This window comes from Micrasema longulum, unplaced genomic scaffold (genome assembly GCF_059751315.1).
Source record: "Micrasema longulum isolate JH-2025_06_02 unplaced genomic scaffold, ASM5975131v1 h1tg000494l, whole genome shotgun sequence".
NCBI classification, from domain to species: Eukaryota; Metazoa; Arthropoda; class Insecta; order Trichoptera; family Brachycentridae; genus Micrasema; species Micrasema longulum.
In genome coordinates, this window is record NW_028277691.1 from 73,279 (window position 1) to 100,267 (window position 26,989).

The 26,989-nt window shown below is 34.8% G+C and overlaps 1 protein-coding gene across 8 annotated transcripts in view; it reads left to right on the forward strand.

The window, feature by feature from the left end:
- LOC148281123 (uncharacterized) overlaps window positions 1–26,989 on the forward strand; it is a 249,292-nt gene that overhangs the window by 22,732 nt on the left and 199,571 nt on the right. For all 8 annotated transcript variants that reach the window (XR_015822423.1, XR_015822422.1, XR_015822424.1 and 5 more), the window contains exon 2: window positions 14,850–14,909. The gene's annotated coding sequence lies outside the window, so the exon portion shown is untranslated. The remainder of the gene's footprint in view (window positions 1–14,849; window positions 14,910–26,989) is intronic.

A 26,989-nucleotide genomic window follows, 5' to 3' on the forward strand; every position in this document is an offset into this window, starting at 1 on the left:
TTCTCAGATAAAAATCTCCGTAAGGAAATCGATCGGCTGAAAGTCTGTCTCGTTGTGTAGTGGTTGGCATGTTCGCCGTCCATTATTTTGGCCCCGGAATTGATTACCGACAGGGTGGAGAGTAATATTGATTTTAAAGGTCGTTTTAACTGCAATATTTCTTTGTTCCCGGACTGGAACCCGAAGCGTAAGATAGATCACCAAACCTAATGTAACAGATGATTGAAATACGCATAATTTGGTTAACGGAAAGAGGAATGATACCTAGATTGGTGCGTCAGTTGTCATATGCAAGTCATGTGCTAACACCAACCCGCAAATAATTTATCAGTTCATATATTTAATTACTTTGTGATATCAACTAAACAAGATGCTTCATACAAATGAACACATAATCAGTGTTTCCAAGATTTTATTTCATTTTTTAGAAATGTTACTATTTTTTGCTAAGCTAGGTAGGTATTATCTCAATCAGATATGTTGAATTTATCATTAATATGACTCAACTTTATGTATCGGCTCTGGGTGCTATAATATAAACAAATATTATGCACCATTATGCTTCGTGTTCAAGTACCTAACCTACGCATATAAATAATATTTAATAACACGTATGATATATCCAGAAATGTTTTTTATCTTGAGTTTTATTATAGTCTTATCACATTTTTATATATAATATAAAACTACTTCGTTCACTGTTAAAGATATCAAGTCACACATACCAATAACAAAAATTGCTTATTTCCATGCAAAAAAAAATAATTTATATCGTATAATTTTGCCTACGCTTGTTAGGTACTTATGTAAAGATAATGAAAGATTATCCATATCCCGGGAGGTTTTGATAAAAAATGAAAAATTGTTTCATTTATTTGAACATAAGAAATGAGGAGTCTCGTCATCGTCAAACCCCTGTCCTCACGCGATGGTGCATAGGGCACTGCATTGGAACACCAAACTCAGCGTATCTCGATTATCTGTAACAGGAAGGTAAGGTGATCAGTCTTACGCTGCAGGTGCCTGTCTATGGACAGTCAAATATTGCAGCGTAAAATCATCTTAATAAATTCTATGATTTAATTATATTTACAAACGTAAGAAAAGTACCCAAAACCATCTAAAAGTTTTAAAAAAACATTATAATTTTTTGTCAGTTTCCCTACTGACAATTTATTATTTGTCTAATTATAGACACCGACGCGCCTGGCAGGTGCGCAAAATAATAAAATGACCAATCAGTAAAAAAGCTCAATACATCCCAAGACCTTTACAAATTTTAAACCTTTAGATTTCGTAATTTTAAATTACTATCCCTATGTCTTATTAGAGTCAAACAAAGCAGTAAGAGTATCGCGGTGTGAACATATGAAAGCAAACACAGGAAGAAATCATTGCAAAAATTGTGTTTTTGAATACGTGTCACCATTTATTGTGTACAACAGAGCCTCCGTTTGAAAGGAAATTAAAATATATATGGAAGATAGATATGGTTATGAAATGGATGAAATGTTTTTTGTGTACCTTTATTGTATTTTAATACGTTTATTTTGAACAAAGTAGTGTACTTATAACTGGTGACCGACCGAAACAGCCGAAACCGAATTTTTAGCCTCTGGTCTAGTTTCGGCCGAGACCGCAAAGGAAATGTATTTAAATAAGTTAAAAGTTAAACCTCACGTGTTCATTAAAATAAGTGTTGAATAAAATTCAAAACTAAATAAAATTGATTTATTTTGCGCTTTTTGGCTCTTTGTTATGTTACACATATAGCTTAAATGTAACAGTTATTCAATGTACGCTATAGGAACTTAAACTTATTAATTATAAAAGAATTACAAAAATATAAATATGAAAGGTCTTAGAACTACTAACTATAATTAACAAATCACAAAATCAGTCCGCAGATTTCGACTGAGTCGAAGTTTCGGTAAATTTCTAGCCGAAACCGCGGGCGAAACTCGTTTAACTGGCCGAAACCGAAACCGAAACTTCGGTCAGTGACCACTTATAACTCCTGTTTGGCTATGATGCTACACGAGTCTGCTGATGTACAATACAAGACTTGTTATATCTCTCTTACTTTTTTTAGATATATTTTAGGCCAGTTATATATATTTTTATATAACTGGCCTAAAATATATTATTACTTTTATAAATCATTGAAAATTGATTACTTAACATTATATTATGGGCGTGCGGTGAGGCTTTTGATTAGGGAAGCAGTCACTCGGTACTAATAACATAGGTAAAATATTTTCCCACTACTCGCACAGTAATTCGAATAAAGTTCTTTGAAATAACCTTAAAAGCAGTTTTTTGCCATAATTTCAGCATAAAAGAGTTATATTTCGGAGATTAATATTATAATATCATTGTGTCAACCGATTTAAGTGGTAAATTTGTCATAAAACAGTCACAATATACGAAAAATAAACAGGTATTGGTTTGTTAGAACTGCTTCCACAGAGCTGTCTTCCTCGTTATACGTTATATTCTCGTGTTTTTTTATATACAGTAAAACAGATTTATTATGGTATTGGCATCACTTCCATTCGTCAAATTATTCTTCGCATCTAAGGGTAAAATGTTTGTGTATTAAAATCCAGCATATATATGCATACTTTTTTACTTTCCAAATCCAATGTAAAAGTGTCCATTTAAGGATTACAAAAAATACAATTTCATCATTTGAATTAATAAGATAGATATATCAAGTCTTGTATCATACATAGACTCGTGTTGCACCACAACCACACAGGAGTTAATATTTATTTACATTATAGATAGACTCTCGTTTAAAATATTCAATATAATAAATTTTCGTCCCAACTTGGATTGCTTAAAATACTATTCATCTTTCTTCGAACAACCTATTATTAACATCATAATGAACGGAATACTAATTGAATAGCTGCCTTCTGCCTACAACGTGCGTCAACCCAATCTGAAACCGTACCCGAGACCTCAGCCAAGGCCACCTAGCCCAGTGTAAGTTGGATGTGTGCCTCTCTGCCGATACCTAACAATCGTACATAAGAAGTCAATTATTGAAGTGTTGTTTTAATGGCTAATAGTTTAGAATTGGTCGTTCTTTATTATATTTATGTATGATAATGACATGTATTTTTTTGTTTTTGTTTGAAGCACTAACACTGCGGAACATTATTATTCAATATATTACATTGCAATAACTTTGTTATTCTTTATGTACCACATTATTTTTTTATAATTTAATAACCAACTAGTTTCGGCAAAATTTACACATAAACAAAAAAAGAAGTACATTCGATAACTTTAAAATATAAAGGAAGGTTGTGAAAAACAAGAAAATGTTATTAATAATCAAATAAATTTAACCAATAGTCCTATTTTAAATATGTTCCCTCTCCCTAAATCCACACATAAACCCCCAGTTTCTACCCCCTCTCATCATCCATAGACACACCCACTGTGTAAATTTTATATTATGTTAGTTTTTACTAACCCTGAAGAAGGCAACTAAATTTGCCGAAACTATTCGGTTAATTAATTATTAAAAAGTTATGTCATCAATATATTAATATTGATGTATTCAAAGTACCTTGCTAACTTCATGTTTTTACTATTCAAATTATTTATTTTATTTCAATATTTATCAATACCTATTTTTAATTTTTTTAATCTTTTTTATTCAGTTTACTTATATTTCAATAATATTATAAGTCCGTCTTGCGGTCTTATATGCGGCCAGCGCATCCGCCTACTATACAAGAGGTCACGGGTTCGATTCCCGGCATGGTCGACATGCGACATGACATAGCCCCTGGACTGGCACCTGGAGCTTGGGACTGATCATATTACCTGCATGTAACAAAAACGATCGACACGCTGCGGTTCGTGTGGCATCCACCACTCGGTGTGGATAGGGAAATGATAATGGTGATATTTTTATACTAGTGATCACGCACATTCCTCATTTTTTACCATATATTTTTTTGAGTTTCATAAAGTTAGAGATTTTACCTGTAACTAATATTATTACAATATTTGGATCCAATCACTGAACCTAATTTGAATATTTTCAACATATAGTGTATTTGGCGGGTATTGCTATTCTATAAACATTATTCGGTAAAAAAAAGCATATGATTAATATAATTTTTTAAATCACTTAGTACTTGCTTTTAGTAATTTGTACTTGCTTTTAGTACCTTGTACTTGCTTTTAGTACCTTGTACTTGCTTTTAGTACTTTGTACTTGCTTTTAGTACCTTGTACTTGCTTTTAGTGCCTTGTACTTGCTTTTAGTACCTTGTACTTGCTTTTAGTACCTTGTACTTGCTTTTAGTACTTTGTACTTGCTTTTAGCACCTTGTAAAATTCACAATTTTTTAAAATAATGATTCACAGGACGCGGATTATCCTGAGTTATGTAGCACCTGTACCTATAACTTATCTGCTGTCTTGCGTCTGCGGCTGTGGGACATGTGTGCAATTCGTTAATCTCGGATTTACGGAATATATTTTACATCGAATAAACATATTGTGTTATTCATCCTACGGCCGTCACGTCATCATTCTATACTTGTCCCATCTCAACATCTGGTCGGATTTTTAAACAAAAATTGAAACCTGAATAAACACATACATGTAAACTCTGGCACTCGGTACTGATATACTGATATACTGATAAATGATAACATTCTCTCTCACACAATCTCGCGTGGCGAGTGCACGCGGATTGCGCTTACCGAAACATACCCAGTCATTTATTAGTACCTGCGTCTCGAATATTTGTGTATCTGTGTTCCGCGCTAACACGTGTCGACTGATTTTTTCCCTCAGTTTGTTTTGTCTAGCGGGTTTTTTACCTTGAATTATTCGTCTGCTCCGATGAATCAACTCCTACTCCGAACACGGAAAGGTACTCCTACGAGCCGTACCCAAAACGTTCATTGTTAATACTTTCAATTCGTAAGAGATAATTTAGTACGATGTTACTCGGTCTGTAGTCTGTGTCCGTAGTAGCCGTTACTGTTACCCGAGCTGTCGCCGGAGAGGGGATTAGTCGAAAAGACCTACAAACGTCTCGTTGCAGTATGAGATACGAGTATCGTAACAACTGAATTATTGGGTTTTATCTATAATTTCTACGAATAGGTATAGGTCGCCTCCGCGGAGGCATAGACAAGGGGCGTGGGACGGTGGGACGGTGGGACATGCGAGCGCGAGTAGATATTACACACTAAACTAAACAAACGTCATCCGATACTAGCGCACCTTCTGTTTGCCTTTTCGTGTGTGGCTACACTTAAATATATTATTATCGTCACACAAGCGTGTACGCCACTCTTTACACCGATATGTATCGCCATATTATAGCGGTCCAGCCACACGCGCGCTTCGAGCTTTATAGCTGATGATGCGAATAATCTAGGAGTCAGGCACTCGGACACTCGGGAGGAAGCGGTATTTTGGCACACGCTCTATATTCAGTATCGAGTGTCGCGGGTCTTATCCTCGCTGCCTCGCTTCGCGTGCACTCATACGCTTTACACTAGAACGAAAGAAAACATCTTTAAACTTTACTCGCTTCGACGGGCTCCTTAACATAAAGAATCGATTCGGAACAGAGAAATAATACCCGCAATTACCTGGATCCACGATTAGACGGTGGAACTATTGAAAACGAAAATCCCTCGATTATGCCTGCTAAAAAGTTGACAACCGCGAGCCCCGCACCCTTACATATTACATCGAGCCCACCGTAGTACGGAAAGTCCCCTAATTGCAAATCGATGGTCTACTTAAGTAGTCAGTCTTGTTAAGTTCGTGGCATGCGAGCGCTAGCATAATTATTTTTAAATACGCTCCTACACTACACACAGGTAAGGTAATTCTCGAATCAACGCAAACAGGTTTAATCAATTGGAGTGGCGCATGGCATCGTGGCATGGCGTACAGAGAGAATAGCGTTTGTTGTACCTACTGTGCATAATGTATTATATAGTGTCTGCGCTCTTACCTCTCTGCGTAGTTACAATCTTGTAATTGCTTTCTTTTTGGGTTAAGTTACTTATACCTACGCTTTTGCTGGAGCTGTTATTCGCATTTAACATTTTTTATTCAAAATCGTGCTCCTAATTCGTGTTTTTCATTAAACGAAAATTACAATTTACGTAAGTGAGTGCTCGCTTTTATATCCACGAATATGGACGGTTAATTGGTTTTGAATTAGCGCTAATTTAGAATTAGACTCCTCGATATACTCATTTAATTGGCCGAAACAAATATTGCCCGTCAAATACCATTAGGCCGCAGTTGGTACTTTCATTTGTGGTTGTGGTAATCAAATATTGAAATACGAACTATTTCGGGACCACAAAGCTACTTACAATTTATATATATCTAAAACATTAAAACACTATTGCTAAAATTTGTTATTATATATTCCATAGTGTATAAAATTACATATATCGTAGAATTGGTGTTGTACTAAGACATAATACCTTCGTTTCAATCGAAATTCACTTAGTTAAAAGATATGTCGCTTCGGAAACCGATCGACGTGAGTTTTTTTTTAAATTGTGAACATCAATACAAAACAAACGATCGTTTTATAGTAGGATTGTGTCTGATTCTTATTGCTTAGATATCGTTCATCTTCTTTTAGTTTCATTCCTCTGTATTGAATAACAGCTTCTCTATTCTAGTAAAGCGGTTTTTTTATTGACCGTATGATGTGTACGTCATATATTATTATCTTATTTAATTTGATTATGGTACCTCCTTGAATACAAAGGTTTTGGTGGCACGATGAGAAAAGGTTGTCGTGATTGGGTAATTTTCAATAGTTAAAACGATCGTCCGCACAACACCGATGCCGATAGTAAACTGCTCCGCGCTGCATCGGAAATTTGCCGCAGAGAAACTAGTCGAGTTATGAGAGAATGGTGGTACGCAATCTGCAGAATTTGAGGGATATTGGTATGGTTTAATAGTAAAATGAGTCTAGCATTATCCGCAGCCAGACCGCGGCGGCTTCGTTGTGGTGAGGTGGTGAACCGACCGATGCCTACGGCCGCGCACCGTAGTAAACTACTCTCCCACTCTGGCTCGCAACCTGCCGACTACCGACCCTCCGATTCTCCAATATCAAGCCAATATGAAATTGACCCAACATTATGCCATAATTTGGCAATGATGATCAGTAGGTGCAGGTAATATCCCACAGTGGTAATAAGTAAACCGCGCTCCTGTACACAGCGACGAAGATTTATTTTTATTTGTATTTGAAAAAATGGCAATTCAAGTTATTTTTTAAAAATACATTTTTAAACCTAACTTGCACTTCATTACACTATAAAAAGCAATAGCTACGCTCGCATAAATAATAAATCGAAACAGCTTATCGGGGCATACTTTTTATCCTTTCAGTACTTATATCTAAAATAAAATGTTTTATAAAAGCTGTAAATTTGTATTCACTCTTTTAAATAAATTTATTTTATTTAGGCAAAGTAAATCATCGTCAATGTAGAATTATAATGACAATATTTTTTTATCACAATGATGTGCATTTTGCATGCAGGTAGCAGGACGCAGGATGCAGGCAGAAGCTCTCGCCACGTTTCCTGTTTATACTTAAGGAACTACTCGTAAAAGTCGTGTTTAATTCTCACATGCAACCGAGACACAAGGTAGTTGCCGATTTACTCACTCCCTCTCTTCAAATATTTTTACCTTTACTAGATCATATCTCAACATCAAACCAGCAAAAAAAAGCTTCGAGAAAGACTGGGAAGGCCGTATAAGCACGCTGCTTTTATATTTCGTAAAATGCTTTTCTATCGATGTCTTCACCCGCCACCAACCGGCTTTGCTATTTCTCGTATATAGATAGTAGATACAAACGAAGTAACGAAATGGTATCTTAGAGTGATGCGTGAATAAAGTCGCGTTCTTTATCGGCAGTCCTTTGTTTTGTCGGTTGTTCCATCGCACGCTCGGTGTCCGGTCCGGTCCATCCCCTCCCCCGGCCCCGGCGCTGCGTCAGCGAAACGTCTAATATCCTAATGAATAAGAGCACTTCCGCCTATAGAGTCACAGAGGGAAGACCAGTCCAGTATGTACGATCGGTATTGTCCTGCCGACGGTTCCGCCCCGACTCGAGTCCGCGATTAATATCCGCCATTATACAAGACGCCATTGTGGAGTACCTAAAGTGACGCATTCATTTCTCGCGCTGTCAAAAGACATTCCTCCCCGCAACCTTCACCACCTCCCCGGAGCCGGGGAGGGATACAGGTGACTAGTCCTCTAACACCGACTTATAGTACCGCGCATAAAGGGACTCCTTCCGCATTACAGAATCAGCGCTTTGGTCGTTTCCGCCTCACTTTCTTGGCCTCATTTAATCCGACTGAAATACTTTTATATCGTGAGTTTGGGATACGTTATTATTATTTTATTGTAGTATATATATATATTTGTATGATTAAATAAATAAAGAAAATTACGCGTAAGATCGTACTGTGTTCAAATATATTTTTATTTTACTTATTTAAATAAAAAACAACAGCCATTATAACAAAACATACAAACAAACCAAAATTATTGGCCAATTATATTTTTCTTTATATAGTAAATACATAAATGATGATCGACTAACTGAAATTGAACATGTTGAATACTTAGGACTAACAAAAGACAGACAATTGACTTGGACAATTCACATCAACAATTTAATTTGCGAAGTGGCGACATTATCGAATCTTTTTAAAAAAAAATCAAAAACGGAAAAAAATTCGAACGTATGAAGCTTATGTAAAAACTAAAATATGTTATGTGCAACTACTATGGGGAACAAGAAATTAAAATGACATAAGCAGCCTTAAAAGACAGCAAAATAAAATATTAACGTCAGTATATGACCTCTCCTATCTAACAGCAACTAAAGAACTCTTTAAACAAACTAAGCAATTAAACGTAACTGAACTCTTTAAACTAGAATCCTTAAAATTTATTCATAAATTAGCCACTGATGTAATTGTAGACGAAGAACTAAAACTTTAAATAAATTAAAAAAAAACATGGATACAATACGAGAATATCAGAAAAATATCTTCTATAACGAGACAAGGACAGTCGAGACTAATAAACCAGTAACTGAAATTGTACAATAAACTACCAGACAAACTTAGACGACCCTTACAAAAGATGTTAAAAATATTATCATTAACAGTAGAATATGAATTGTAAAACTATTTTTTTTTGTTAAATGTATGTAATACCCATACTTATCAATAAAATGAAAAAAAAAAAAAAAAAAGCCAAAAATAATTTCAAGCGTAGGTATCTATGTAAAGTCATTCCCGCATTTTTCTACTTGTAAAATAAAATAAGTAATATTACAATAATAATGAAATGGAACATGTGAAAAAAAAGTAAAAAAGTATAGAAATTTAGTAAGTCTTTAAAAATCTTTTCGCCAACGGATCCACACTTAGTAACCCCAGATCAGCTGCCCATTTTTATTCTTTTAAGCAAAATTACATAAATATTTTATGAAAGATATGTATAAATCTCTTAGGAATAAATCTTAATCAATAAGTACATACGTACAACTTATTTTTTATTGCATTGTATCCTGTATAAACAAAAATATTAAAAGTATGTATTACAACTTAACGTATAAATCTATTTTGTGTAATTCTATAATTGAAGATATATATGCATGTTAAATTATTTCGACGAATGCTTTTAAATTGTATGTTTTCTAGTATGTATCTTTGTTGAATTACCTAATAAAATAAAATAAATAAAAAATATTTAAAAAGTGAAGTTTGTTGAATAGGCGCAGTTGGATTTTATAATAAAGATTATTTGCAATTAAGGCTCTAGCAATTTCTTTGTAGCTGTTTAGAGTAATAAAATAGTTTGTGTTTGTTCAAATTAAGTACTGTAAACGCCATTGTATCGCGACTTTAGAAAAGTTCCGATGCATATAAAAAAGTACTCACCGATGGCTCTATATAAACATGTTAAAGTTTGAACGGTAAACCCGCGTTCCCAGCAGAAAACTCCAAAATAGCATTTTGAAGAGGCTGTTATTTGGTGAACGCTCTTCATTTTGTAATAAGCACCGGTTGAATATTTATCTCCCGCTCCATTGTTCGCTCCCCCGTGTGGTGCGAATAGGACACGAGCCCAGTAAGGGCAGGGGCGACGGGGGACGGAGGCGGCAAGTGCGGTGACTGATGCAGCCGCGGCGGCAGAACGGGGTAAGAAAAGTGTCGAGGGCTTTTACTTTAGAATGCATTTTGTTTTTGACGATGCGCTTTTACAGCCTTTGGTGAAGTCTTTTCACTCAACTGCGACGCTTTTCAGTTTGCAACCCCTTCTCGGTTACTTCAGTCTAGGCCCGCTCTGAATAAGGCCATCGTTAGTCTACACCTACGGTACACCTCTAGTAGCGCCTCTCCCTTGCCGAACTCACTCTCCCGTATTGTTGACTAGTTACGAACGCAAAATGCGTGCTCGTTAATTACATTTGTCCCAAATGCAATCGGCTTTTTTGTTATAACGGAGTTTTGCACATTTTGCGCTAAATAAATTAAACATACTGATTGGATCCGACGAACAACCGCTGCCGATCGTATCTATATTACCTTACGCGCGAGAAATTTATTCATCAAACTGTGTTTTTTGTTGTTCGAGTCGGCAGCAGCTCGATCCTCTGTAAATGGCTAACGTCCCGCCTTCCGATGCCGAGCCGCGCCGCGGCGGCGGCGCTCTGGCGAGCATCCTCGCGGACCGACGGCGGAGGGCGGAGGTGGTACTGCACCGTGATCCCGGGCCCTAATTACCGGAGGCTCCCCGTAATTCACCCCAGATAAATCGGGGTTACGGCTAAACCATTTGTTCGCCGCTGCTATCGGTTTTGAATTGGCAATTTATCGGACGTAGCGTATTTGCCACCGGCCGCGGCCTTCCCCATTCCCTACCGTTATCTACTTCCCCTGAGGGTGGAGGTTATTATACTGCTTTAAGCGTAGTTTTTCAACTATAAAATAACCTGCCTCACGAGAAATATATTTAATTACTATCGCGAATGAAAAACTGACACATTGAATATTTTTGTTTGATTTTGATCATATAAATTATCCCTACTCGAGTTTTGTTACAATCTAATATTCTCTACTCTGAGTACGAACATTCAACTCGGGTATATTTGTTGTTTTATGCTCGTTTTTTTGTTTAATCTAGTCTTAACAAGTATTATTTATGTCTAATCGATTTTTTAAATCTTCGATAAACATTCAATTTGACAAACCTGTGGTATCGAATTTCTTCTTTTACCTTATGAAAATGACATTATGTCCATGCCTTTAAAACTTCTAAGGAAATTTCGAAAGGAAATAATGTTGATTTGAGAACGGGGCAAAGTGGCCACTCAAAGTTGAAAGTAATTTAACGGTATTTTTGGAATTCTTTTATCGGGAATCATCTAAGTACACTAGAACTCCGTTTATCCTAACCCCGGTCAACCGGAGTCAAATATCGAGATCGCTATCAAGATATAAACAATAAAGAAAAAGCTTTTTATTTTAATTTAATTGCGCCATTGACTTTGCTGGAAATGTTAATATTATTCCAATTCGCCTTATTATTTTCAAAGCAATATTTACAGGTATTTTTGTATCCATGATGCTATATTTTATTGCAATTTTACATGTCAAGTACTTATTTTTATTTAATTTAATTTTTGTATTGCATGTACTATATTTTTTAATCTATATATATAATATTTTCTTTTCTCTTTCTTATATTATACCTGTCTATTTATTATAGGAGCAAAACATTCATAAACATTTATTGTATACCTACGAACAGGCCATGCCTTTGTGGAATTTTTTCGTTTTCTCTTCTTACTATTAATATGTTTTTTATTGCTTTGTAATTCTTTTTTTTTAAATACTCTGTTTTACCTCTCATGTTAGTATATTGTAAAAAAAAAAAACAAAAAAATATAATAATAAATAAAATAAATAATGTCGTATATAATTCGACAGTTATACAGGTATAATTTAATTTTTTTTTAAATATTATTTCCATTTGTAAATACTAACTACTAACTTACAAATAACTTTTTTTACTTTAATTTTAATTTTTAAACAACTTCCATTTATGTTTTTTTTCCTTCTCTTTTTTGTACTTTCATTAATAACCTTACATATAATTATTATATAATACGGACTTCACTGGTCCATTAGAGTTAAGTCTGTGTAAAATATAAAACGATGTTACCGTACTGTATGTTTCCTGAATAAAATAAATAAATATACATATTCTGGACTATGTAAGTACATGAATCGAGCTCAGTTAATTTCATATTTCATTATCATTTCATAATCTATCAACTGGACATTTGTTCACGCTTAAACTTTTTTGTGAATAACTTTCATACGGGCCGTCAATATTTGAATAAGACGTATCCGATGATTCCGTTCTGACTCCCTTAAAAGAAATCAAAGCATGCTTGACCTAATTTGTAATTTTACGTAAACAAATCTCGGATTCGTAAATTCGGATGGAGAAAAAATGTAGTTCTTATTCTAATATTTTTATTAACTTGGCACCATGCCCAGTCGGCGAACCACGGGAATATGGGAAGTGGAAACGGGAAGCACTATTTCCCTAGAGGCTTTTAACTCCACGAAATGTAAAAATGTTAAGGATCTGTGCGTACTCTGGATAGCGCTTGTGCTAGAGACAGCCAGAAACTTGGCCCGAACACAAATCTTCATTCTGACCTCATTTTCCACCATCTCATCATTCATCTCGTGCTTTATTTGTTTGTTTATTTATTACCCACTAATTGACCATTCAACTCTAAAGATGTTTGTACTTGTACTTAAATCTAATTTAATACACGTGTATTTGAGTCGACACGAAAGAGCATTGCACATTTTGTAATGTATTATATTTTATATAAATAGTTGGCGTACAAAATTAATTTTTACAACTTTTTAACATTCCTTAATTAATACTTCTTATGGATAAAATATTTTTATTTTTAAAATGATACGCTTCCTTGTGACACTACATATTTCGCCACGTCTGTGTATGTTTGTTTACAATGAAAATCATCGCCATCTCACGAAACGATGCGATTAACCCAGCATCTCTGGTGCTTATCACAGATTTATATCACGAAGTCCTCAACCATCACTTATCCATAGGAAATTTTTATGACGTCGGTAATTACCGACAATTGCAACCATTGTGATTGAGCTGCTGATCTCTTTCGGCGACTCATTAAATATTATTTTAGTAGTTACCAAATTCACATTGAACTTAAAAATATTTATAACATAATAATATTTAAACGTATTTTAAAAATATTTATTATAATTTTTTGCTTTTAAAATAAATTAACCATAATTAAAATAGGACCTATAAATATTGTATGTATTCATTTTAATTATAAATTATTAATTATTTGTACATCATCATTCCCTTTCCGCGCCCTATGGTGCATAGGACACTACGTTGGTACTCCAATCGTAGCTTATCTTGAACATTTTTTTTTACATGAAGGTAAGATGATTAGTCTTACGCTTCAGGTACCAGTCCAGGGACTATGAAATATTCTAATGTGAAAACATCCTTTTAGATAAATATTTTATATCAACCATGTCGGGAATCAAACCCGAGACCTCTCGCATGGTAGGCAAACGCGTTGGCCATTACACCACGAGGCCGGCAAGGAACTGTTTCTAAGATATCCAAAATAAAGGCCAACAATGAATTGTTTGTAAGGTATCCAGAATAAAATAATATTGGATTAAATTCTACTTTTGTTTTTTTAAATGTATGCGAGAGTGTTGTGACGCGTTTCGTCTTGTTAGGACATTATCATACTTATAATGTACACTCTTGTATATATTTAAAAAATAAAACTAGAATTTAATCTATTAATATTATTTCATTTTCCATACCTTACAAACAATTATATTATTTAATTTTTATCGTACTGTTATAATAATTATTGGGCATTGTGTGAAGAAAGCATAAAATTTTTGGCGTCGATTTTAGATGAACTAAATTAGTACGTTATCGGTATTTTTTACATGTCCAAATCGCTGTAAAGGTCATTAAACCTCCTGGGGACCATTTATTTTAATATTTAACTACATATTAAAAATAATACAGCACTTACAGCCAATCTGCTAAACAAAATGGATTTTTTACCCTTGAAAACAGACGCACTATATCCGAATTATGATATTTATATAAATTATCAAATAATAAAGTAGACTCTTTTAACCTAATTTCCAAAATTAATCTTAATGTGACAAGAAATAAGTATTTATTCCATCTGCCAGTCTGTAGCACTAACTATGCACAACACTCTTTCCTCTATCGTTCTTGCTCAAACTATAATGGTTTTTTTTCATCTGTTGATATATTTAACATGCCCCATAATTTATTTAAAAATTAAAAAATAAATTAAGACTCATTCTTTTTAGCTGCGATACGCTCCCACTTGCTACTTAATGATGCTCTCGCTTAAACACACCTAAACACTTGCTCCCATACAAATACACACAAACACACCTCTACACCTACTCTCGTACAAATACACACAGACACACCCTTTTGTTGTACTACAATTTAAAATGTATGATTTTTATTTAGAAACTTCGCACGTCTGTCTTTAAATTGTATCTTTTTTATGTTATTATATCATTGTCGACTGTTTGCTTTTGTAAAATAAACAAATAAAATAAAATAAATAAATAATAATTTAAAATTGTTCTCCATGAAAACAGTGTCTAATATTTTCATGGTTTTTGTTTCAGAACCCTACACAAGGAACCAGTCATACGCACATCCACTACATCCTTATTTATTTATTAACAGTAAGTACCACCCCCTTACTAATCATTTGCGTTGTTTCTAATACTATTTGTTTCACATTGTTTTATAATAATTCAGTAGGTATATTCCTTGTCCGAGCGGTTGAAGAATACAATGATGTATTTAAAATAGAACCAGAACCCTGGAAGAGCGTTTTCGAATCAATGACTGCTCTTGGGAAAAATCCTGAAACATCAAATCGATTGGAGATAATCGTAGTGTAGTAGTTGTCGCGTTTGTCTATCATGCAACCTAAAGCGTATGCTGCAATTGGAATTCGAATACAATTTTCCTCTACTACCATAGGTGCGGTCGGGGATATGATGATGATGATATAGGTATGCACTCTAGGTTATGTATAAACGGGATCTACGTTCAAGGCCCACTGAAGAAATGCGGTAATAAGTTTTGACGCTGCCCGGTTGACTTTCGAATAAAATTGACGCCTCTTTATTCGATAATATAATATATTTGTGTTTTTTTATATATTTTTTACAAAAAAGAATTTTCAGCAAATATCTTATGATTTACCCAAATATTTCAATTTGAGTGGCTATTTTCAAGGAGTTGCAAATAACTTTATTTTGGAAAATGGAAATCAAGTTGGGGTAGAGTTGGGTTTGAACCTCCTACCTCTGCTTCTGGAACTGCGGAAGTTCTGCACGCTTTTTGACATCCGTTTATGTTTTCGCAACGGAAATCTAAACGGAACTTTACACGCGGGAGGGGTGTTCCAGGCGTTCCAGCCAACAGATGTAAACTATGTGCCGAACTCAAATTGCATCATTACAAATGTTAGAATCCATGTTAAGTATGAATGAAGACCAACAGGACTAAATTATAAATAACGAGAATGAAAATCTATTTTTGGAGACAGTTACAACTTCAGGAGTACAAAAAAGAAAAACGATTGGCTTTACATTGCAGACTTTGACTTCAGGTGAGATGGTTGGGAACATGAAAAGAAATTGATTGCAACAGAGATGGGACATCACTTATAGCATGAAGTATTTTGAAAATGCATATAAGGTCTGTCTCAGTTCTACGTTTCTCCAATAAAGACAGATTAAGATATTGCTATATTTTAAAATAGGAATAATTACTCCTTCGCAATCCGAGCAACTGCGCCACTTTTCTTGGGACGGTGTTGGACGGACTCGATATAGTCAATATGAGTACTATAGAATGGAGACCAATTTGGAGAAGCATATTTTAGTTAGGGTTGAACAAGTGAGAACTGAAGAGTTTGTATGGTATTAATATTTTTGAAGTCCGTCGTCATTTCTATTGATAAAACCAAGAAGTTCGAGAGATTTGTTGACAAAATTATCAATGTGTTCACGCTGGGGGAGTTAGCTATCTAAAGTAATGCCAAGATCCTTTATTGACGAAACCAATGTCAATAAAATTGAGTAAAAATAGCAGTAACTGCCTCACATGTCAGCTGCCATACGGCAGTAGAGTAGCTGGCAGCTACTTTACCCTATTTCACTACCCGGTACCTCGGTACCCCGGTACCCCGGTACCCCGATACCAGTAGCCGGAAGTGAAGTGCACAGTAAACCTTGCGCCGCTATCAGCCAGACCGATGTCCACTCTACTCTCTTCTCCACTGTGGACTGTGGACTGTGGACTGTAGAGTACCCTACTAGAGCGCAGACATGCACCGACAGATTATCATTACACTCTTAGTATTCTGATTTTATTGTACAAATCATTTTGTCCACGAGGGGTTTCCAAATTTTTTATTATTATTTTTATAACAAAAATATTTAATTTTAAGTGTGTAAGATCCAATTTTCGGGTACCTATTGAAATGCCATAAACTACAACTGTTAATTAAACTATTTCGATTTGTTTGTCAAGATTGATAGATATTTTAACAGAGATGCAAAACCTCTATAAAAGTTTGGGCACTCACAGGACTCTTGAACTGTCATTGGCAATATGGAGAAAACGTAGTTGCTATCTGAAGAAATAAATTAATAAATAAATTTTGTATGTAATGAGGAGAATTTTTTTTATGTCTGTTCTTAGGTTTGACTATAAGATTTTGCTCTTAGCAATAAGCCCGCCAGAGTGCATATATCTGCGCACTTGCAGTTTTAACAAGTTAATAAGAAAATAATATACAATACATGAAAAGTCTTGAAATATTTTACATTATTTTTGTAAAATATATTCTTGATAAATTTTGATATTTAACGTAAAATGTTACGAATATTATTTATTAATATACACAGCACGCAGTTCCTTTTTTTATCTTACAAAAATACATTTTCAGTATAATATAAACAATTCAATAAAATATGAAACACAAAAAAAATAAAAAAAAAATTATGTTACATTAATACTATATTTCACAGCAGTTTCATATAAAGAACATGCTTAGATATTTATTGTAAAAATAATTTTAAAAATTAACAATTTAAGCAATGTGCCCATAAAATTTTAAAAAGAAATGTTTTATTTTTCATTTTTAAAGAGGTATAAAATATATATAAAATACAAAATAGATATTATATTCAAAGTGCTATTAAAATGTTTTTCATATCTCAAAAAAAAATTAAAAAAAATAGTGATAATAATAACAATTAAAATAATTTTAAAATGAAGTATTCGCGTAAATATGGTATACAATAAAATAGTACAAAAGTAAATATAGAAAGCACTTTAATTTAACAAATGTAAATTACCGTTCACCATCTTTAAAATGATGAAATAGCGTTGATTTATATAAACTATGTAATTTCTTAAGAAGTTACAAACTATCTTAGTAAATAAATAATAAGCATTATCATCAAATGGTCAGATTCAGGTGTTAGTCCAGGGACAGTCAAATATCGCAGTGTAAAACCGCCTTATAAACAAATATTTCATGTCTAGCTTATCAGGAAACGAACCCAGCACCATAAGCATGGTAGGCGAACGCTCCAACACACTGCGAGGCAGACTTTTCTACACTCTGATTGATTTTATTTTTACTAGAGTAGCCACCGAGTTGAAAACACTCCAGGTTTCTGGTTTTATTTCACAAATAGAATTTTTCAACTGTCCGGACACAGTACTGCCGTCATAAGCAAAAAGGCAAAAAGTATTTTGTCAAAAATCACAAAAATAAATATAAGATAAAGTTCTTCAAGAAATTTCGAACCATTATATATAAAGCAATAAGCAGTAAAAAAAAATTAGTACGAGAAACGATATAAGGTTTTTTTTTTACTTTAAATTTTTAATGATTCATAAGCAAAAATCCAGTATAGATGTGATACATTTTGCCTTAGAAACAATTAAAATACTGTGTTTTTACTTACGATTATTTAGCTTTTTTTTTAATTTGTATAAAGTTGATAAATACCAAATAGTGTCATATCTAAAAAAAAGTATTTTACAAATATGTAACTGCCTTTTTGCTTATGGCGGCAGAGTAATACACAAATTAATAATAATCCATGTTCCTATCGTGAAGAGATCCTCTATTATAAAATTGACTGTATTAAGCTTATTATTTAGTATATTCTTTAAAAATAGATGTGATAACTTTTATTAAATGGTGTTTAATTCTGTCGTGGGAATCCCACGGGGCAATAATAGCACGTTTAGTGATTTATAGCCCGACATGGAGCTATCTCTATCTGGCAATAGTATTTATACAGATGTGAAATACGAGCTTATAATTTGATAAAATGCATTTCTTTGAATTCTGTTTGCAACGGTTTATTTGCAAATAATATTTATGTTGCGTTGAATAACCATTTCTGTAAGATTTTCTCTTATAGTATTGATAGCCTTATTCTAACATTGTCATGAGTAAAGTCAAAGGTAATAGTTACAAAACCAAAAACCTCTAAAATAATGAGTAGGTATTAAATTAACCTTTTAGCCAGGGTGATCTTTTAAATTTACACGAATTTGAAGATTTTTTTACTCTCCTGTCTACCGAAATTTAAAAGCGGCTAGTTTTTTTATTTTTATTACTGGAACCCTAAGTACTTCACTTTTTTTGTACTCTTCAGCAATCAGCATTACACATAAAAGTTCGTTTTTAATTATGACAGTTGGCTGTTTTTTTTTTTGTTGTACAAATAAATGATAATGTTATGCAAGTTTTAAACATATCTCAGTAAAAAAAAAAGTATTTCATCGAATAAGTATAATATATCGTTAGCTAAAAACACATTTTAAATGTTTTTTTCTGTTGATTATCAGTTTGAGACCCATTTTTTTATAAAAAAATATCGGTAAGTAATGTCTAAAGTATCTTCTCTTTTTTTCTTCTTTTCCACATCCGCTTCTAAGTGGAGCATGTGGACATCACCAGTTGCCTTTGGGAGACCCTATCGCTAGCCAGTACTTTCGCCTCCTCCCACGTCAATCCAGCGCCCCTTAATTCCGCCGAATAAAGTCGAAAGATCGTCATCGACGGCCTTCCAGGACGGCGAGAGCCCGCAGGTTTAAAGAAGAGGCAACTCGGGTTTAGGTTATCATGAGGCATGCGCAGCACGTGTCCATGCCAGGTGCACCGCCGCATCCTCAAGACGCTCGTTATAGGAGACTGATGCGTTCGTTCTCGGACTTGTCAGCGAAATGCTAGCTATAAAATCGAACCACCTTATATATAATATTCTCCTCAAGCACTTACTCTCAAAACTCAGAAGTTTGGTGTTCTGAGCTTTGAAAAGGTGCCAAGATTCACACCCATATAGGGAAACTGGCATTATACAAGAGTTGAATAATCGTCATTTTGTCTTGACCGAGTATAGACTAGAGTTCCAGACAACACGCATCATGTTAAAAGTTGCTCCAGCAATTCTTAGGCGGATTGCGAGCTCTTTGTGCATGCTTCCATCCTCAGTTAGGTGTTATGTATAAAATATAAAAAACATTAAAAATACCAAAAAATTTCAAATAATTCCTTTAGTCTACACCGTACACAATTCGGGTCTGAAACGGTGAAATCAATATACTAATACATTGAGAAAACATCATTAAAATACTAACTGGAGAACCCTCATCTACGCCGGTCCTCGGGTGTAGTGGCGACTCCAAATGCCCCACTATCGAGACAAATAACTTACACGCTTAGTTGTTTTTTTATAGTTAAATGCGCATTAAAAAGTTTTAATATTTTCAACACGTACATCGTCACAATTACCCTATCAGCACCCAAAAATGCATTGGAGACTGAATCGAAACCACAGTAGCAGCGAATCAGCCATTTTTCGTAAAATTCATCACGGTGATATGATCAATTACAATGATCTTATCATATCAGTGACTAAAATATCTCGCAGGGAGAAAACGCGTATTCTTTATTATTTTTTAAAAATAATTATTTGATTTACCCAAATATTTCATTTTGAGGGCCATTTTCAACGAGTTGTAAATAACTCACTATAGCAAAAGGGGGAATCGAGTTAGTGTAGAGTCGGATTCGAACCACGGACCTTTGACCCGTGAGCCACAGGACCACAACCCGATTCTATTTTAGTATTAATTTATAGTAAGTTCGAGCCATCATGTCAAAAACACATGTCCTGGGTTCTGGTTTTATTTCACACATAACTAGAATTTTATTTTCCGCCTTGACACGGGAACGTGTACATTTTAACGTATGTTATCATGTACATATTCACACGGAGAGAATAGATTTAACATAATTATTGTAGCTATTGAATATTTCTTAAAACGTAAACATGGAAGATAGAGGCCACTCTGCTTAGTATCGCCGTATCGCGTACATATTATGTATATCTGGGTGGGCCTCTCCCCCCCTCGGCCCACAGACCCGTGTCGGGAAGTTTTCCCTTTTCCCGTACACATTTCCTGGCCAGAGGCCAAAACTTGAATAAAAATAACTCGTATATTTATTATTGGCCTAATGGCGGAGTTCCGCAGGCGTCAAATGTTACAAAAATCTACTAATATGAGATCTATGGAGTCAAATACTTCTCCGATTCGGAGAGGTACGAATATTTTAGGTGTATTACCATGTTTACTGTCGTTATCTTAATTTTAAGCGATTCACTTTTAAATCACTTAATACGTTAATATATCAAATGTTCTTAGTTTTTGTATGAATATTGTTATTCATAAATTTAATACAAGTGCATTCCCAGAAGTACCTAGTGGTATGTCTAAATTAGACATTTTGAAAGAGAGCAAAAACAAATGCTCCTAATTTAATGAATATTGACATAATGCCCGGTATTTTTTGTAGTATTTGCTTAATTGAATATGAGAAAAACCTTGGTGCTACTTAGTAATCAATAGTAATTCTCTCTCGCTTAATGAGACGCCTTTTAGCTCTTTTGCATAGAACAAAAACGTTCTAAACTTTTGGTTTAGTTTAACGTGTAACGGACGGATTTGATTTGCGCTTGCAATTATTGACCTGAATACATGCGGGCCGCTGTATTGCTGTAAAATGTGGCTAACTTCGTAGTTGATAATCATATAACAGTTTTTGTCCGTATGGGCGACTCTATTAGCCGGTGGCATATTATTTCTCTAAGATAAAAACACTGTAGCATCATAATTACCGAAGTGTTCTTCTCGAGATCTTACTTAATTAATTTCAAAGAATACTAAAGTTCATAGTATATTTCGCTCAAAAAAAATATTTTTGATACGTGAGTATTCACGTAAAACAAAAAGATAAAAAATGTTGTAAAAACTGCATTCACAACTCAAAACAGCTAAATTTAGACTTACACTTTACTTCTTGTGGTGCGATATGTTCGTGACGAAAAAATAAATTATTCGGTTTTTCTCATTTGTCAATTTACTTTTAAATAAACTCATCAATTATTGATCGGTCACACTTCACAAATGAAACATATTATCTCCATCTTCAAACATGTAAAATATATAGTTTTGCAAATGTACAAGTTAGTCGTAAAGTCGCCCTTGTGGAGTACGGCGCCACTGTAAGTGCTCCCCCAACCGGCGGCGGCGGCGGCAGCGCCAACGGGCGCCGGGCGCGAACGGGAATACAACACGTTCGGGAAAAATTAAATATGAATATTTACCATATAAAACGAAAGGAAAACTCCCTCGTGAATTGGGAAGAACGCCGCAGTAATAGGTCGTATTTTACTAGGTATATTACAATTTGTCATTCAAAGTGAAAAATATTACTACGTATGTAGGATGTAGGTGAAATATGAGTAATTCTGTCCGACGTATCTCACCCGCAGAAATAAAGGTTTCAGCTCTTAAACATCAGAAAAATCATTAGTTGCAGGAATTGAAGAAATATGGATGTTCAAACATTGGTAGTATGGTGAATGTTACACAGTGCGGAAAGCGACCACTTAAACCGGTCAATCACAGGTTATACACCCTGTTAATTCCTAGGTATCCATGCTCCCTCCTCTAAAATGTATTTATTTTTTATTTATTCATTTATTAACACCCAAAGGGCTTTTCCATATATAGAGGTTATAAACAATTTACCAAAATAAAAATACAATTATAAATGAAAACACTAGAAACAAAAATATTTTTTTTTTTTTTATAATTGGCTCTTGAAATTTGGTAAAGATTTAGCAAATATATATATTTTTTGGTCATCAGTGTATTTGTTCCCGAAATCAAGAAACATTATCGTGACATGATTACTAACTTTTTATGGCACAAATTGCGTTGTATGGATACCGACGATATGCTGTTTCAACAAGACGCAGACGGTGCCATCTGCCACGCAGTAAACAAAACGATGGCTCTATTGCGATCTAAGTTCAGAGGTCGGAATACCTCTCGAAATGGCCGGCAAAATCTTGCGATCTGTTTACGCTGGACTTTTTTCTTTGGGACTTGTTGAAATGCAACAATTGCAGACCTAATGAACCAGATAATCTGGCATATTACATTGGTGAGATAGAGCCCCAATTATGTCGAAATGTCTTTAAAAATTGAACTAATAATCTTTAATCTGTTTTCAATGCAGCAGCAAGGCTTATTACGGGAGTAAAAAAATATTCTCACATCTCACAACATCTTCGAGATTTGCACTGGTTAAAAAGACCAGAGAGAAAAAAATACAAGCTTTGCTGGACAGTATTCAAATCCCTTCATGAAATGGCTCCAAAATACCTATCGGACCTTTGTATTAGGGAAAATACATGTCATAGAAAATCTACTCTTAGGTCAGCATTTGATTCAGGAAGAGGGAAACTTGTCGAAATCCGGCGCTCCCCAAACACTAGATTTGGAGATCGCGCTTTTGCCGCCACCGGCCCCTCTGCCTGGAACCATTGACAGGCTTACTTATTTTATTTTATTTATTTTTGCACCACAACAGGCCAGGAGGCCCAATTACAGTGGTGAATTACATCACATAATACACAGGCTTGAGAAAAATTACATTTTTAATTTTTGTGTTCTCACCGGGAATCGAACCCGAAACCTTCCGTGCGTGAGTCAAGCGTCTTGACCACTTCACCACCAATCGCCTTCAAACTTACGAATCATCGACAGTCCCAGTCAGTTCAGATCCCAACTAAAATCCCACTTCTTTAGACTATCATACCCTCAATTTTAAATCTGGAAATATAATATATCACTTTAGTTTAGTTAGAATGTAAGTTAAGGTATACAATTGTGAAGCGCCCTTGAGGTGATTTTTCACAAAAATGGCGCTATATAAATTAGCCAAATATATATATATAAATATATAAAAGGATGGTGGAATGCCAGAGAAGCCGAGAAGGGCATTTGAGCGATACTGTGTTCCTTACATAATTTCCATGTCTATACTGTATATCGAAATCGATAAACTTGGAAATTTCTTATTGACACACCTTTACATCTGGACACGAAAAAGTCAATTATTTTTGCAAGTTTTAGATAATACGAGTAGTACATAATGTCCATTTTTAGTTTTTCTCAAATTATCACTCTGAAACTAAATGATGAGCAAATCGAATAGCGACCTTTCTTCGTCTGTAGATACGAGTATGTATAGTTTAAAATTAAATACTCGACCGATCCTTCGATGGGGCGTACTCGTAAGTAATAAGGTGTAGATTGCGACAATACCGACAATACCAACCAATTGATAATTCATGATTTTGCCATTCCTAATTTACTGCGTTATCTTTATTTTTATTTTCCCAAATATGTTATATATGGCGGCCTCCGCGGTGTAGTGGTTATGACACTCGAGTCACGCACGGAAGGTTCCGGGTTCGATTCCCGGTGAGAAAACAAAAATCAAAATATTATTTTTCTCAATCCTGGGTGTTCTGTGCTGTAATTCACCGATGCAATTCTGCACCACAACAGGCCGGGAGGCCCGCCTATCACTGCGCACTGCGGACTGAGATGTTCTTAGAGGTGTTCAGATGCGTTGTTCGCTCTTCGCTAAAAGGATAAACCAATCTGAAGGGAATATCCGCGATCCGTAGCCTCCCAAGTTCGTGATCTAAGAAGAAAGAAAGAAAATAATCCGAGATGTAGCAAGTAGTAATATAAACTTGATACAAACGATAAATATGAATATGATTACATTACTAGTTTCAATAAACCTGCCGAAAATTCCGTCGCTTCCTCGGAAACATGTTATTTCTTGAAACTGCAAGAGCTCACGAGCCGCGACCGCTGGCGCTGCCGTAACTTCCCGGGAAATTTATCGTATTACCGAACGTCGAGATAACCCTCCGCCGCGACTTCTACTTTGATTTATTCAAAGGATAAATTACCTTCTATTGGAAAATTAGTAATGAATTTCCGATTCTATGTTGTTATTATCCATTCGGTCGCTTATTTTATCCATAGTAAATACTTTTTACTCTAGACTTAGATTCGACTGACAGAAAGAACAGTCATAGAAAATGTTCGTCGGTATATTTGCATAATGATGATGGAATATTTTGTGTATCCCTACATTATTTATCGCAAAATTAAATAATAATTTGAAGAATTTTTTTAATGTTTAACCTACGTAATACATTATGTAAAAATGTAAATAAAATTTATTCAAGAGTCCTTCCAAGAAGAGGACTGCGAAGTGTAATAATTACATACGTATATTTTAAATCGTTCTTGATATATTTTATATACTAGCGAAGTTGTGCAAAATCATATAAATGTTGCACTATTTTTTTTTAATACTGCATTTTATGATAGTGGGCTCGTTTTTCGATATTTTTTTATTTGTTATTAGTGTTAAGTTGTCTCAATTTTTACCATTGTTTAATTTTTATTTTATTTTATTAGTTTGTTTTGCATTTTTTGTTTCTTTTTTATAATATTTTGTAAACTTGCCAAATACAAGAGCCAGACTCTTTTTTGGCAAGTTCAACCCTAAGTTTTCCACTTTTCCATTTTTTTTTTGCGTTTCAATCAAACCATTAAATTACAAAAGAAATACTAAATATTTAGCGTTTCCAACGAGCTCCTCATAAAAAAGAAACGTGAATATTATTTTTAACGTCGTTCTTAAATTTTTTGGTTTTTGTTAAAAACAAACATTTATATAAGTAGCTAGAGAGTAAAAAATATTGACTAATATCATCCTAAAGAGAATTGAACCCAAAGTAGAGAACATCCTTTCCAAAGACCAGTTTGGCTTCAGAAGAGGTGTAGGAACCAGAGAAGCAATATTGTCTTTACGAATACTACTAGAAAAAATAATAAAAAGAAACCAAAACACATACATTGCATTCATAGAGCTAGAGAAAGCCTTTGACAAAGTAGAATGGAAAAGACTCTTCGAGATTTTAAAGAAAATTTATATCAAATATAGAGATAGACGAATAATCCAGGTTCTATACAAGAATGAGGCCGCTATAATCAGATGTGACGATGATACAAAATAATCCAATATAAGACAAGGGGTAAGACAGGGATGCTCACTATCACCTGTTCTTTTCAACGCTTATATACAGGGTGCGATTGACGACTTGAGAGAGACGATGAGTCATAGAGAAGGTGTAAAGATACACGGCCAAAAGGTGGATATGATAAGGTTTGCTGACGATATTGCTATGGTTGCTGAAAGTGAAGAAGAACTGCAAGAGGCCTTAACAACTACGGAAAGCATTCTTCAAAATAACTACAGTATGAAGATAAATAAAGACAAAACAAAGCTACTGACTGTAGGCCGAATGCAACACCAGATGAGAGTAGTGATGTCGGGAATACCACTAAAGAACACCAAGGAGTTTGTCTACCTCGGGAGCAAAATAGCGTGGGACGGTCGGTCTAAGAGCGAGGTCGACAGCCGTATACATCAAGCTAGACTTGCATTTAATAAAAGGTCAAAAATAATTTAATCAAATAATATAGACCTAAAACTAAGAATACTCCTAATCAAGACCTATGTATGGAGTATCTTGATGTATGGCTGCGAGACATGGTGCCTATCCGAAAGAGATAAACGGAGACTAGAGGCTTTTGAGATGTGGTCCTATAGAAGACTACTAGGAATTTCCTGGAGAGACCACATTACAAATGAGGAGGTTCTCAAAAGAATCGAAGGTGGAAGGCACCTGCTCAGGACCTTGTCCGAAAGGCGAGCGAGATGGATCGGCCATGCAATACGTCAAGAAGGCCTCCTGCATGTCATATAGGAGGGGATGACCGAGGGGACAAATTCTAGGGGACGCCCACGCCGAGAGTACCTGGAGGACCTATTAGAGGACGTGCGCTGCTCATCATATGGTGACTTTAAAAGAGCCGCACAAGACAGGGAGGAATGGAGGAGAAGAATGAATGTAATTGCTGCCAGCCAATCCCAGGATTGAGACCAGAGAAGAAGTTGAATAAATTCGTATTTTGTACAACATCCAAATAAAATATATTATATTACACATAATATTTTATATTCCTGACTACATTTTATTACCTTTGTTAATTTTCTTAAAGAAAATATTTCTCCGTAAGTATAACTTAGGCACGCACAACGTAAAAAGAACAAAAATACGTTTTGTCATACATCTTTTAACTCTTTTTCTAAATATGAAATCCCTGCACAGAAAAAGCGATTTTCACCTGAGTCTGTCCGCCTAATGAGCTCGCGCTCGTGTCAGACGTCTACAGTCTACGTCCGGTGCGTGTCCGGCGGCCGACCACCGCC